Source organism: Engystomops pustulosus, chromosome 5 (genome assembly GCF_040894005.1).
Source record: "Engystomops pustulosus chromosome 5, aEngPut4.maternal, whole genome shotgun sequence".
Classification (NCBI taxonomy): Eukaryota; Metazoa; Chordata; class Amphibia; order Anura; family Leptodactylidae; genus Engystomops; species Engystomops pustulosus.
Window position 1 is genome coordinate 49454154 of NC_092415.1, and position 16495 is coordinate 49470648.

The 16495-nt window shown below is 40.5% G+C and overlaps 1 protein-coding gene across 1 annotated transcript in view; it reads left to right on the forward strand.

The window, feature by feature from the left end:
- The first annotated feature begins 3286 nt into the window (after positions 1–3286).
- Positions 3287–16495, forward strand: part of OPRK1 (opioid receptor kappa 1) — a 41695-nt gene continuing 28486 nt past the window's right edge. Inside the window, exon 1 of the mRNA XM_072151917.1 lies at positions 3287–3539. The gene's annotated coding sequence lies outside the window, so the exon portion shown is untranslated. The remainder of the gene's footprint in view (positions 3540–16495) is intronic.

A 16495-nucleotide genomic window follows, 5' to 3' on the forward strand; every position in this document is an offset into this window, starting at 1 on the left:
TATACCTCCTATCTGCACAGAACATGCCTAGAAAACTTCCCATAGACCTCAGTGAGGTTCTAGACCAGCGATGGTGAACCTTTTAGAGGCAAAGTGCCCAAATTGCAGCCCAAAATCCAGTTATCACAAAGTGCTGAAGCAGAACCTCATTCAGCAACTTATTGCTCGGTGCTCTGCCACAGATTTTGATTGGCTCTTGAGGAGCCAAATAACATTGAAAGAAGGAGGGGAAATTTAGATCAACGTTGAAGCTTCCCTACTGGGTCCCCTTGAACCAGAAGAATTGCGGGGCAGGACCTCCAATGATTCACCCCTGTCCACGCCTCCTTGCTCCTCCCTGTGTTGATTTAAAATAACAGCACATTCTGGGCTAGCCAGGGCCGCAGGAGGATGCATTGAGTCACTCAATCTATTTGTGGTGACAGCCTGAGTGCCCTCAGCGATGGCTCTGAGTGCCACCTATGCCACCAGTGCCATAGATTCCCCACCACTGCACTAGACTATACCTGGATCATAGTAATTCAAAGTAATTTAAAGAACAGCATGAGAATTAGAGTTTTAGAATGAAACATAAATATTTTGATAAATAGAAGTATTGCAAACCTTTGCAAGGGTACCAGCAGACCAGTTGCAACAGTGAACCAAGTCCAGCTGCAATCCTGGAATATAAATCCATTTTTCAAAGTCCTGCTGTACACAGATCTCCAGGGCCAATACCCAACACTGCCCACAGCTTTTTGTGGTCAATACTGCTGGTAAACTCCCTTTGAGTAATACCAGAAAGTTTGGTGTTGTGGATGATCACTACAGATGAGTGAATCTATTCATTGGTTTGTAGATTCAGCACGTAGCTAGCATTTTGCAGTCGCTGAATCGAATGTGAATCACTCCTGTTTTGCTTCAGAACGATCTTTCAAAATCGCCACTAGCTACTGCAGTCACTCATCCCAGAACAGGGTGGGATGATGAAAATTAACAAAACAAGATCTTTTTATGAAAAATCTGTATTTTAGAGGACTAGAGGAGGTTAAATACCAACTACCAGGACAGTCAAAAAAACATTGATTGCAGACCAAATCCAAATCAAATCTTTTGAAATATGTTATGACACTTCAACAAATTGAATCTTGAATGATTCCCTAATGTTTAATGATCCAATATTGACAGGTCTGGTCTTATTGCCATATTGGAAGAGAAAAGTGCCAAATGCATTTTGGCAAAAGCTTTTTGATTGACCTTTTATTTGAAACACATAAAAAATGTTGTTAAGTATTTTAAAAAAGTGTGAAACTTAGAAAAACTTCCAGCACTCCAGCAAGGATATAGCAGACAAACTCTTCTTTAGTAAGACGTAAAAAAGCAACAAGTACAGTCAGGTAGGCACATGATGACCAACGCCTTTTGGCTTGACCTAACAAGTCTTAAAGGGGATTTCCCATGAAAAAAATTCTAAAATTTCAATCCCCTAATGATAACACAAAAAGATTATTTTTAACCCTTTACCTTACAATTGTACTCAGTGGTATTGCTATATTAGCTCCTATCACTCCCTAGGCTGGTCACTGCCAAATTCCAGAGTGTGGGCAGGGACTCTCTAAGCTGAAAATGTTATATTATCAGGGAACATGTTTAAATACACTTTCATTTAGCTTCTGAACAGTGTACTAGTATCTGACACACAGAAAGAGAGATGAGACAGATCAGAGATGATGAGATCCATGAGATGGATGTTACACACAATGACACAGTCATCCCTACTACATCTCTGCTATTCCACAAGACACTAGATCTGCTGTGCCTTCCTCTACCTCTCTAGATAATGAACTTATCTGTCTGTAGCTTTCCACTCCTCACACTGCTGCAAACAGGAAGTCAGTGTATGTGTATCAGTGTGAGCTCCATCCTGGACTGCAAGGGGGAGGGGCTAGAGGCAAGACGGTTTAGCTCCACAGCAGTCAGACAGAAAAGCAATATGGTTTCCCCAACCCTAAGTCAGAAGTTACAGGGTCATGTCTAGGGGCAACTAAAATTGTGTACACCAGGACTGATAAAGACAGGTTGGACTTATATCTGTGAAATGTTGTCTTTTTGTTAATAACATCATATTAGAGAATGTGTTATTTTCTTATCCTGAGTACATTTAAGAAACTTGTCTTCATGGGAATACTCCTTTAAAGGAAATCACCCAGCTCAAAAAACATACAAAAACCACAAATACTCACCTTTGCTCCACTTCATCTTTATCCTGGAGCTGTCCTCCGCTAGTCTTGACACGCCAGGATCACCTACAAAAGAAATGTATAATTTTCAGCACAGAGCACAGGGACAAGATGTCTGGTGCTCCGAGCTGCTAATTATGCACGCCCCCGTACCTCCCTCTCCCATACTAGGGAGGGGTAGATGACATCACGTGAGGTGTGTGCATAATTAGTTTGTCCGTAACGCTGGGCTTTTATTCTAGGTGATCCAGGTGTTTCAATACTAGCGACAGACAGTGCCAGGATCAAGATGAAGAGGAGCGGAGGTGAGTATTTGTAGGTTTTTAATGGTTTTTGAACTGGTTGATTTACTTTAATCATAGCCATGGTATTTTAAGTAGTATATAAAATCAGAATCCCCAGTTATAAAATATTATAATAACTCTCCATTTCTTTAGTACCATTATATGCTGCAGCTCATTATGGGGGGCATATACAAACAAAAGAAGACATTACAGATAATAGCATAGTCATGTGAGACAATAGTGAGTGAGAACTGTGCTCGCAAGAGCTTACAATCTATGAATTGATGTTGTTTTTTTCCCCATCCTTTCTCATATTGTGGGACCTGTCATGGAAGTCATGTATACTGTACTATAAGGGGAATACAATACTGCTTTGATTTCTTAACAGTAGTTTTCCTTGCTACTATAGCAACAGGTAACAATTCGAGGACCTCTACTAGTTCAGAATAATTCTTGACCTTAGTCATGTTCGGCAATATGAATGGATTCACTGTGCAACATTGACTGATACATGTGGCACTCAGACACACACACACAGGAAGATGTGATCACATTGTAATGTTTTACATTTACATTTCTATATTTTATTGGAAAGAAATAAAGAGGAAATCAATGAAATTGTGCTCCTGGATGCAGTCCATGCCCTTTGGCTTTCCTGTGCACTTGGCAGGCAGATGTCATGGTGCCATTAGCTCTACATGTATCCAATCAGCAGAGAACTGTGATACAGCAGAGACACATCTAGGGAGAGGGGGGAAGAGGGAGCAAAGTGGAGAGGAGGGGCTGTCAACCACAAGCAGAGAAAAGTGTTACCATGAGGTTAGCATAGGAACAAGCAGAAGCTGAGAGACAGAGCAGGAAAGTAACAATTGAGCTTGGCACTGACATAGATTACATGTGAAAGGAAGTAATGGAGATGTGCCTGAGAGCCTAACCTAGACCTCTACAGGGGGCTCATCTCTTCTCCATAGAGGGACCTCTGAAGGACCAGCATCTCCAGCCTCAGACTCCACTTCTCCAGAGCTGCCTGGGACAGGTAATCATTCTCCATCCTTACTATACAAATCTACAAATGCTGAGCATATTCCATAAATGTCATATCATTCCTCTCATCTATCATAATTCTATAATACTATGATATAGCCAGATGACAAATATAGCTCAGCTGCACATGGTAATCTGAGCACTGCTACACCAGCATGGATCATTATCTGAAATAATTGCCATTACATAGGATTTGTCTTTGCTTATATTGTATTTGGAGTCATTGTCATATTGTTGTATAATATGTTTGTATCTAAGATCAATCTATGAAGTCACCTCCTTATAGTTATGCTTGGTTTCTGATGCGTTTGCAGCGTAGTCACTATCTTTCCGTATAGTAATACTATGATGAAGTGCTGAAAGAAAGTGTTGATGTGTGACTGTCTCTGTTTACTTTACTTGGATATGAAGGATAGCAAACAATAGAAAAAGCAGAAGCACATAAGCAATGTAATATTACTGGCACCACTAATGTGGACATAATCAATATTCCCTGCCTAAGGGATGGACGCAGAATAGTGTTTAGTAGAATTGGCATATTGCTATGCTGTAGACACATTCAATTAAAGCAGCTAAGATATTAGTGTAAGATCTGTCGTAGTGGATTATTTACTCCAACCACGTTACATGAGGCTGAGCTACTCATCCAAGTGCTTGATCTTCATGTCAGAGCCACTTGTGTCCTGTTGTGTGGTTAGGGACAGTAGTACAAGCTAACAATGGTGATAACCATCAGCCATGATTAGCCAAGGATGGACATGACAGCATGGGCTCCTCTCCTTCACAATTTACTTCCCATAGGCATATCAGTATGTAATCTGTTATTAGAAATACATTGTTAAGAAATGGTCTATGTATATTATGCATAGTTGTATGAATACTTCTTAACAGATATTTCTAGTACCAACATGTATTCTCTATTCAAAAGATCATGAAAACATGGATCTTCAATCCCCTATGTATGAGCAATGCATGAATTCTAATGACCACACACTTATTTATTAAAGGGTTTTTCCAAGATAACACATCCACAGAATAGGTCTTCAATATCAGGTTGATGGTGGTAGAATAACCAGCATCCCCATAGATCAGCTGATAAACAGTCAGTGGAAAAGGAAGCAGACAGTGACATTTACTGTGTAGTGGTCAGGCAAGGTTACTGCAGTTCCAATTCATAAGAATGGGAACTAAGCTGTAGTGACTCAGTTCAGCCTGTACATAGAAGACTATTTGCTCCCTGTTGCATTCACTATTTATCAGCTGATAACAACTGATCTGTGGGGGTGCTGGGTGTTGGACCCCCCACCATTATTATATTAATGAACTGTCCTACAGATAGATAATTAACATTTTTACCCTTAAAAATGCTTTAAAAGAAATCTGCCATCAAAATAAAGCATGGCAAACCAAAGACATTTACTCATATATCCAGACCGTAGTAATTGTCTCATATTTGTTATATATATTTTCCTGAGCTAATAATTTTTGTTATCTATGACCTTCTTCCTTTTAAAATCAACTTATAAAATTATGATAATGAGCGTTAAGGACTCTGGGTGCATTACCAGACCCCCTCCATGCTGTAGCTTCACAGGCTGTTACACTGTGCTGGAGTACTTCCCATTCCTACTGTATGAGATTACAGTAGGCAAAGGGAGGGGCAAGTGCTGAGGAAGCAGGTGGAGGACGAGACACTGTAATAGCCTGTGAAGCTACAGCTACTAGTAATGCCCCACCGTCCTTCTGACTCATTAGCATCATTTTAAAAGTTGAGTTTAGAAGGAAGGAGGCCATGGATAACAAAAAGATTACCCCAGTCACGGTGCCTGCATCTACAAGTAAGTGTCCCTGGTTTATCATGCTGGATTTGGATGGTAGTTTTTCTTTAAAGAAATCTCTCTTAACCTACAATTTTATCATTTCGATAATATTTTATTAATCTTTTTATTGTAGGTATGTGCCCCTTTTTAATATGGTATCCAAATGAAGAATTTTGATTGATCTCTACCATTTTTATGCCTTAAGTTGATCACATATTGAGAAACCATTTATTGAAATTTGGCAATGGTTTAAAGAGACATACAGTATAGTGAAGGAAAGACATTAAAGGGGCTGACCACTCTTTTACATAAGTTGCCTTTACTGCCTTAATACTAATCCCTGAATGTTCATCAAGTGATTCATCATTCCCTCTACTTACTTTAGTGCTGTCTGCAAACTCTCTATGGATCTTTGTTTACATGTCTAAGCACTGATGAGTAGGAGGAGCTGAAGCAGGAGAGATATGACTTATCCTGCTCTCCCTCCTGCCCTCTCCCTGTGTCTGTCAGTGAGACAGACTGTGAAAGAAGGTGGCACAGTGATGTCATTAGGATGGACTGAGGGAGTGAGAACAGGAAGTTGTGTATATATGCAGAGGGCAGCATGGTGAGAACAGGGAAAGGCTGAAGCTCTCAAAGGAGGTGAGGGTACATGCAGAGACATTTCTAATGGAACAGATTTATTGAAAGTAGTAATATTAATTTGATATATGAGCTATCTTAAATTTAAAAAATGAGTTAAGCATTTCAATACAGTGTTCCTATGAAATTATATGATTAAGTTTGGGAAAGGAAGGCTATTGCATGCTTTATTGATGAGCAGGCAACAACAGATTTATAGGGGACATGTATCATATTTTTTTCTTTCCTTGGTGAATTTTTGAGACATTTGGCAGCTATTTTTTTTTGCGCATTATGTATGATCAGGTCTTTTTACTTGTGATACATGTTCAGTTTTTCCTATCCTGGCAGGCGCAAATTTTGGTTTCTTTTTGAGACTTTTTGAGACAGTAATCTAATTAGGCAAATTACCTCTCCTCAGCTGTTGTAATGCATTTAAAGCACAACCAAAATGCAATGCGTGACCTCGCCCTTAGAAGAAACCAATAAATAAATAAAAAATGTAAATGCAAAAATTTATGAATTTTCAGAAAACAGGTTACTGTGCAAAATTTTAAACATTTAAGGCATGTGAAATAATTCCAATTTACATGTTAAAATAGGGTCCATGAAAAAAATCCTTCCTTTGAACCTACCCTGGACCGGGTGCAGATTGGCGCCTAAAAAATTGCAAAAATTAGCAATAAAAGTGATACCTAGGTGAAAAGTTGCATGGAACATCTGGACCAAGTGTACTTGAAAAACGACTGCAAAAGTTGCATGGAAAAGTCGCAAATATGAAAGAATTTAACTAGCAGAAATACAGACACATGTCCCCCATTGACATTCTTCAGAATGTTGCCAATAGGACACCAGCAAATTCAACAGTGTCAACACAGTTGTGGTCCTGAGGTTCATGAATGCCAAATATCAACTGCTTTTGCTTCTGAGCCTCTCTTGTGATGGTCTTATTAAAGGGGTTGTCCGAGTTTAAAAAAAAAAATATATGTGGCCGGGAGCGGGGTTACTAAAACAATAAAGATGTACTTACCTCCCGGTGCCCTCCCGTATCCAGCGCTGCTGTCGCTCCGGTCCGGGGGCCATGTAAACAAACATGGCCGCCGGAGCAGCGCTGGATTCAGCTTCCGGCCGGATGCGACAACCTTCCGGTCCCCATACACAATGCAGTGTATAGGGACGGATAGGCGTACCCGGCCACGGCCGGCCGGAAGCTGAGTCCAGCGCTGCTCCGGCGGCCATGTTTGTTTACATGGCCCCCGGACCGGAGCGACAGCAGCGCTGGATACGGGAGGGCACCGGGAGGTAAGTACAGCTTTATTGTTTTAGTAACCCCGCTCCCGGCCACATATATATATTTTTTTTTAAACTCGGACAACCCCTTTAATCATAACCATTGAAAACTGAAATCAGCTATAAAAGACTTAAAAGTATAAATAAGAAAGAAAGATTAGGACAGTTCTTATACAGACCTTCTGATTTCCATGGTTATAGACGACAACCAAACCCCTTGTGTAGTTTGATACTGTGGCCATGTGTCACACCCTTGCTCTACAACTTCAGAATATGACTATACATAGGGGGCCAGATGTATCATTTTTTTGCTTAAGTGTAGTTGTTGCGCCTATATTCTGGCGCATTATTGTGCCTGAATTATCACAAGTTACAACCATCTGTGATGAGTTGATTTCCTGCCTATTATTATACTTTAGGTGCAGTTTAGGCGCAGTGTTAGAAAGGGCACTTACATGTGATCCTCCTACAAACTCCTATCTGCTTCTCTCCCACACCCCAGCATGAAGATAACACTCACAGCAGGGCCCAGGTTTGTGACACACTGCACCCAGTGATCTCCTCAGCAGGGGCTTCTTCTGGAGGGGATCCTCTGGTTCTGATCTTCTGCTGACCCCCTGTAATTCTGGCCCCCAGTATCCTCCTCAGACACTAGGGTGGTAATCCTGATACACAGGACACTTCTCTGTAGTATCTGCAAAATACTACAAACTTCTCTTCTCTCCTGCTCTGAGCTGCTGCATTTGAAGATTGTTTTGTAAATAGAATGTCATGAACTGTAAACAGAGGCTGCAGGTAGTGTCAGCTGAGATCTGCTGCTGGGGATAAGCTGCTCTGCACATGAGCTCAGTGATGCTTCTCAGTTTACGCCACCTTCAGGCTGGAGTGATTTTGCACCCGTTTTTTTGTGCCTGAATGAAAAGTCGTAAATGATGAATATTATTAGGCGAGGCAAAACATCTGGATGGGTAGGGTAAATGAGGGAAACATGGTTATTTTTTCTGCGCAGCTTATTGTGTTGTTGTGGCTCGTGGTGTTTAGTCGCAAAACTAGCACAAAAACAGTGCGACAGTACAAAAAGGCTCAAAAACCACAGAAAAAAAACACTAATACATCTGGCCCAAGGTTTGAAGGAAGTATGAAGCCACTATGACTTACAGTAATTATGTAAAGTATTTCACTCTTAACTTTTTAACTCTTTGGGGCACTCTTTCACTCCTCGGGCTCATGCACCAGTGTATGATAGCCCCGCCGCTCGGTTTCACAGCTGCATACCTCAAGAGGCAGAAGCCTCTTGACGTATTGGGACAGCGGCTGCGCAGCATTTATTATTAGAAAAAAATGCTTTTCACATATGAAAAGTCGCCGGCAGCAGCAAGTGCGCCGGCGCGGGGACAGTAAAGCCCCGCGCCAGCCCACGCCCGGCCACGCCCTCCATTCAACCAGCGGCAACCCCCTTTCACGCCCCACTGCCGTGAAGGAGGTTGATTGGGGCAACTAATTGCAAGTGGTAGCAATAAGCTAGCATTTGTGATTATTTCAGGCCACAGAGGTCCTGATAAGTATGTCCCCCAAAATATCCTGAGTCAGGCACCCTCTGCACTATACACAGGCAAACTGCACATAGTACACTTTGCACTTTATTTAGTCAATGTGGGCCACCATGCTGCACTATTAAAAAAAGAGGAAATGCATACTTACCTACCATTTAGAATTATTTACCTTTAGACTTAACTGACTAATGAATAGCTTCAAAAGATGTAGTTCCAGCTCAATAAACTTCTTGTCACCGGGAGCACAGGACATCATGTGAGTTACAACTAAGCCTCACGTTTCTGAGACCCTCCAGTGTTTTTCATCATGACCATGATGAAACGCCTTGATGGTGTCTTAAATGCGTTGCTTAATTGTAACTCACATGATGTCTTTGATGCAATATGAATAAAGACCAATAACTTTTGAAGCAAGAGAGCTGGATCTTTTTGCATAGTAGTTCACAGTAGTTCACTGAAGTTGGGTAAGTGAACCTCAGCATCTATGTACATTGAAGCCAGAGTGTACTACTATTGGAAGATATGTTGTTCATGCTTCGGCAGTAGCCATCGTAACTTGAGGGCTCCCTATTAAGGAAGTGCATATCTAGTTTGAGATGAATATCTTACTTATTTGAGACATTCAAATATTGGGGAAGTAAGAGCTCTCCTTATGGAGACTTTGCCAATAGGCAGGCATGTGGAGACTTGCAGGCATTGATGTTCCACTGATTCTGGGAAATATGCAAATATGTTTTCCAGGATGGGATAAGTAAAACATTGCCTCTGAGCTACCTTGTAAGGCATCCCCCGAAACATCAAGCCTGATGAGGGATAATTAAGTAGTTGCTATGGTCATAATATCATTAGTATTATAGCAAGATTTTGTCCTTGAAAGGTGATTCCAGGCACCATGTCCCTAGCATCTAATCTAAAATGACTCAGATCTTTAAATTCAATTTTTATTGCCTCTGCATTAAGGTCACAAAACTTCTATAAGTTTTGTATTCATCAGATATTCATGCTACCATATAAAGATTGGAAACCTTTTAGATAAAATACTGTCTTTTTAGAAGAACATCTTAAAGTTGAATGAGTATAAATTCTATTGAATGAGATTGCGGCACAGTACAGAAGATTACTTGAAATTGAAAGATTTTTAGAGATAAGGACAAATATTACATAGAATAGAAAGATAGAAATCTACCACTACACTATAGTAAAATGAAGCTAAACATACTCACCTATTGTCCTCTTCATCCTGATCCCGCTGTTAACCCCTTAACAACCTAGGTCGTAAATACACATCCAGGTCCGAGGGTACTGTGTGCCCCTGGAAGAGTATTTACATTATCGAGCTTGACAAGGGCTGTTTTAAATAGTTTGAGGGGTGCAATTTAAAAATGTAGTACATTGTTGGGAGTTTCTATTAAATAGAACTTTTAAAAACAAAATAAATATGAATAGGCCTATAAAGTAATAGAAACTTAAATTTTCATGAAAATCTGGCAAATTGCTGATTGATTTGTAAGCCTCCTAACATACTAATAAAATAAAATAACATAAAAGAATGATGTCATCACAAAGCACACATATGGTTGATGTTAGTTAGTAACATTTTTGGGAGGATAGACTATATGTATGATGAGCATATCATTTAGAAACCAAAAAATCTCAAATTTTGCTAAATGTTCACCAAATTTTAATGCAAAACGTTTTCATATACCAAAGTACAACGTGTCACGAAAAAAAATCTGAAAATCACCTTGGTAAGTTAAAGCGTCCTAAAGTTATAATTGCACACCGGACTAGGTCCTTCAGTTGAAAATGTGCTGGGTCCTTAAAGGGTTCATCTTTACATGAGAGGACTACCTGAAAAAAAAAAAGACTTCTAAAAAGCATCCCGGAGCATAGGGACATGATGTCCAGCTCTCCTGGCTGCTAAGTATTCTTAGTATTCTCCATTCTGGAGAGGGAGATGACGTCACTCGAGGAGAGAGAATTCACGCCTCCTGCATTATAGATACCTCCCTCACTCATGTTGGAGAAGGAGGTGACGTCATGCACGAGGCGTATATAATTAGCAGCCCGGAGCACCGGGCATACCGGCTGCTATTTAGAAGTCTTTTTTTCAGGCGATTGCGGAGTAGTAGGATAAAAGAAGATCGCCTTCGAGATCTGGATAGAGAGGTAAATATGTGTATTTCCATTTTACTGTAGTGTAGTGGTAGAGAAAATTAATGGCACATTGTTCACCAAAGAACAAACAATTCAACATATTTGTTGAATAGCTACCATGTAGCATGATGATCCTTTAGCAATGGCCTTGACTAACTTTTCATAAAGTTCCAATATGATTGATGTACGTGTCAAACAGCAGGACTGAAGGTTGTCAACTGTGAACTTTATTGTGACAGAAGTTTACTGTTGATGTGAATTAGAGTACTGATGAAAACTAAGTTGAAAGCCTTAAAGGACACCTGTCATCAGGTCTGTGTCACTTGTCCTGTCACCTCTACCTGTTGGAGCAGCTCACAAGGATCCATCCCAGCCTTTATCTAGTTATTTCATACATTAATCATTGTAAAATCATCTATTCTTTATCATATAAATGAGGCTGATCACATGGTCAGAGGCAGTGATGTCACCCCTGTTCCTCCTTCCCCTGCTCAGGTCTGTGTGTAATGTATAGTAAAGCATGGCTAGTGTGTGCGCTGTTTCTGCTGACATGCTGCATCCTCCTAATATACAGGTGAGAGACACAGACATCAGCTACACCTGAATCTGACATGTTCTGCTGTAACATGGCTGCCTGGAGCTGCTGTATCTCACACACACATACACACACAGGCTGCAGGGGGCGTGGCCACCAGCACCAGGAAGCACATCATTATACAGCCTCACATCATTATACAGGCTGTCAGTCAAGCACTGGGGGTGTGGCTGTGCCTCCCACTCATGAATAGAGTGGACAGCTTGAATATGCTAATGCTTCATTGGACATTTCACAGGTCATTTGCATACAGCTTTAGGACCTCATTGCTTAGGTGTACAGGCATGGAGAGGGACAATAAAGGGATAGAGGCAATGCTCTCTAATGGCAGTTTATGAAAATATATTTAGTTTAGGGGGGTTATTTTGCATGACGGGTTCTCTTTAATTTGTCATAGTTTGAGTCTAAATGTCTACGCTTAGGCCAATTATTTTTGTACATCTAAAGTTTGAAAATCCAGACCTTTTCTGCTATCATTTTATATACATGTGCAAAAAGATTGGGTAAAGCCAAAAATCACAAGAACAGAATTCCTCCCACCTCTCTTCTGCAGTAAAAGGAGTTGGTGATGCATGTGGGGTCCTCTCCATTTGCTTCTACTAGACTTAGAGAATTGCATACAGGGAGAGGCATGCAGGGATGCTGCTGTAAGAACAGGGCTAGGAACCCTTGTTCTCCAAATAGATGTTCCAGAGACAGACTCCCATCTATAGGAAATTAACATATAAGGGTCCACGGAAATTGCTGGTGATGTAGACTTATTTTTCATATAGCTAACTCACATGAAAAAGGAGATGTAGCTAAGTTTAAATTGACACTTACGTTAGTTATTGTCACTGATGTTGGTAAAAGTGTCAAATAACATTTTTGCTAAATAAGTAAGTTAAGGGGGTTTGTGAATTTTGTATCATTTGCAGAAAAAAAAAATCAAGAAAAGTTATATTTCAATACCTATATCTATATATCATTTGCAAATATGGATCTATATATCATTTGCAAATATGGAAAGTGGAATTCATTTTTAAATATTTAATTATCTTCTCTATCTGGTGTTGTAATAGCAACATCTATTTTCACAATTAAAAAAAAATCTAAAATTTGATTTCAAGCATTATAAACCCGACATACCTTGAGAATGCTGTAGTTACACTGATGAAGAAAAATATCTTGTTTAATCCCTGAGCTGAGTGGTTTTGCTGAAAAAAACAATTACCTTATACAATCGAGTTCTTCAGCACAAAAAATGTGCTGAAAACCCCATCTCGGCTTATACACGAGTCAATAAAAAAATAAACTTACATAATCTCCTTCATGCACCCCTGATGTTTGGCGTGGCTCCTCTTCTTTCTTCTCTCTGCTGTAACTTCCAGCAGAGACGCGTCCATGCGCTCTGCTTGCCAGCACACACTATGATGATTAGGTCATAGAGTGTGGTGGCCGGCAGAGAGCATGGACACGTCTCTGCCGGCTGTTACAGCAGAGAGAAGAAAAAAGAGGAGCCGCAGGGAGCGACGCCAAGCATCGGGGGTGCCAGAAGGTGAGTATGTAAGTTTATTTTTTTATGTGCTGGGCAAACTGGGGTATGGCTGGCTATATACTACCGGGGGCTGGCTGGCTATATACTAAAGGGGGCTGGCTGGCTGGCTGTATACTAAAGGGGGCTGGCAGGCTATACACTAAAGGGGGCTGGCTGGCTGTATACTAAAGGGGGCTGGCAGGCTATATACTAAAGGGGACAGGCTGGCTGTATAATAAAGAGGGAGGGCTATATACTAATGAGGGCTGGCTGTATATTAAAGGGGGTTGGCTATGTGCTACAGGGGACTGGCTGTCTATATGCTACAGAAGGCTGGATAGCTATATACTAAAGGGGGCTGGCTGGCCATATACTGAAGGGGGATGGCTGTATACTAAAGGGGACTGGCAGGTTATATACTAAAGGGGGCAGGCAAGCTATATACTAAAGGGGGCTGGCAGGCCATATACTAAAGGGGGTTGGCTTTATACTACAGGGACTAGCTGGCTCTATACTACAGGGGGCTGGCTATATACTAAAGGGGGTTGGCTATATACTACAGGGGACTGGCTGGCTATATACTAAAGGGGGCTGGCTGACTATAAACTACAGGGGGTTTGCTGGCTATGTACTACAGGGTGCTGGCTATATACTAAATGGATATATACTACTGTGGGCTTGCTGGCTATATACTGGGAGGCTGTGACCAATGCATTTCCCACCCTCAGCTTATACTCAAGTCAATAGGTTTTCCCAGCTTTTGGTGGTCAAATTAGGGGTCTCAGTTTATACTCTAGTATATACGGTATAAAATTCAGGACCACCACAGACGTGTTGATCTTCTGCCATTTTTATCGAACTTGCTGCATGGATTGTATAGTTAATAAAGAGGAATAATTCACAGCATTCCCTCTGAGTTATGAGCTGTGCTGGACATTTCCTTGGGATTGAACTCTTTCACCTAATGGAGTACATGGTGTGAACAGAACAAAAGTCTCTCTGGTGAGCTGAAAAAACTCTCCTTTGATTCCAAAAATGAGAATCAGTATTGTATAATCGTTAGCATTATGGCTCTTCGAAAGGAACCCTGGTTTTGTCCACAGGGCATGTTCTGATTTTGTCCACAGATACAACCTTTCTGAGTCACCTGAGGCAAAACAATTCTTGCACTAGATTTACCATTGCAGCTTCTGCTCATTGTACAGCCGCTCATCCTAGAAAAAAAAACACTAAAGCTTCTTGACATATTCTTACTGACACAAGATGTAAAGTTGTAAGAAACATGGAGCATCTGATTGTGTAGCAATCCACTAAAAAACGTCCTGCTAGGTGTGGGACTTTTTGCAAGATCTATTGGCTTACCCAACCCAGTTGATAAACTGAGTGGCTCTTTGACCTCTACTTTTACTGACATATTTGGTTGATTCCCCAATTTCCTCCACTTTTACACTCCTATCCATTGGTTGTCCTGTCTTTGTCTGTTTTGTTGACAATTTGCCTTGTTCTGCTACCTGATTGTCAGATTTGTTTACCTTTGTAATTGTGATTGTACATTTTTGTTCATTCTGTTTTACTACTTTACCTTAATTGGTTCCTTTTATTTGCACGCTGCAGAATGCAGATGTTTTTCTATTTAAAAGAAAGTAAAAAACAAATATAAAAAGGAAAACACCATAACAAAATGAAAAGTTTTCCTTGGGACTTGCATTTTCTTGCATTTAAAGGTGCACAACGTAAGATGTGCCTAGGAACTGTTCAGGTTTACAAAATTTTGCACACAATAGTTTTTTCTACATAGTGTTAAAGCTGGATCTAATACTCTATAGCTGCTTTGCAAAGCTGAAAGAGCATGATTCAGACTGGTGAATGGTGGTTATTAAGGACTTTTTTATATTGATTAAAACATATGAGGACCTTGAAGTTGCAGTGAACAAAAAAGGATACGTTAGAAAGACACATAAAATAGATTTATTGACACAAAAATGAACAGTGAATCTCAAAGGACTTAAACTATTAATAATTCATTTGGACTTCAGCTATTTACTAATGAGGATCTTTTGTTTCAAAGCATTGCATTTAAGATCAATCATGTATAAGAAGTGACAACTATATGGCATGCTGGGGGTTTGGGTTGATCAACAAATCAGTATGCCACAAAAATATTGCACTTGGTTGCACTGTTCCATTGACATGTATGACCTTCATGACCAAGATTCTTCATTCATTACAGACCACTCTTGATGTTCCCATTATATTGCTGTCATTCAGGGGTTTTATTGGTGCAGGTTTTAATTTTTTTTTAAATTATTTAGGGCTAACATGACAACTTTGGTGAGGCTTGACCATTTTGCATTGCAGCATCTCCAAAGAGGAAAATGATGCTGTCAAGTAACCATGACAACCTGATCATCCTGTATGCTCTGGGTGCACCACTGTGGTCATAATGCATTAGATCATGCTAGTGTCAATAGTGATGAACGGAACCTTTAACATTTGAATACCAATCCCAGATCCCAGCTTACTTCTCACCTCATTCTTACCACCTCCATGGGAGGCGGCAGCCTGTAGTATCAGAGGCACGTACACACTGATAGGCCAGGTTAAATGGTGGGAGAGGAGTGAGAAAAGGTAGTGGTAAAAGGGAAAAGTTGTGCCTGTCAGAAGCAGGCGCTCTCTGTGTAATGGTGGTTTTGGGATGTACAACTAATTTTCTTCACCTTCCATAACCCTCCTTCCTTCAAAAATATGATAGTAGCATAAGGGGAGCATATGGGGTGGAAAGGTGTTATCAAATGTGGGACTATACATTCATTAAATATATACAGGTATATTTTAAAAATTATTACCCCTGATTTATTTTTCAGATATTGGAAGGTTTGTATTATTTGAATTGTCCATTTGCAATTTATTTGAATCTCATACAATGTCACGGTGGCTTTTGAGGGTACTTGGTAGTAAATTGGTGGGGAGGTGGAGTCGGAGGGCGTGGTACACCTCCAAAATTCAGGATGTGTTCAAACTGGTAATGGTCAAGCACAGGGTGAGGCATTTACAGTATGGAGTTCCTCTTTAAGCTTCTTACAAGGTAAATGGTGTCAATGTCATTTGGTGGACCATCCAGTTAGGAATGGTAATGGCTGCCTCATAGTGATTACTGGACCCTTTACAATCTGGGTTCGTTGAGTTCACCTGTACTTTGAACAAAAGTTTGTTACCCCAACCAGAGGTGTGTTCACTTTTACCATATACTGTATATTGCAATATATGGTGAACTGCTTACCGATCTGTGACAGTGTGCCATGCAGAATGACACGACTGAAGTCTTCTATAGACTCCAGGTTGTCATGGATGCAGCAAACACCCACTGCTACCACCTGTATCCTTTTCTGGCGGCAG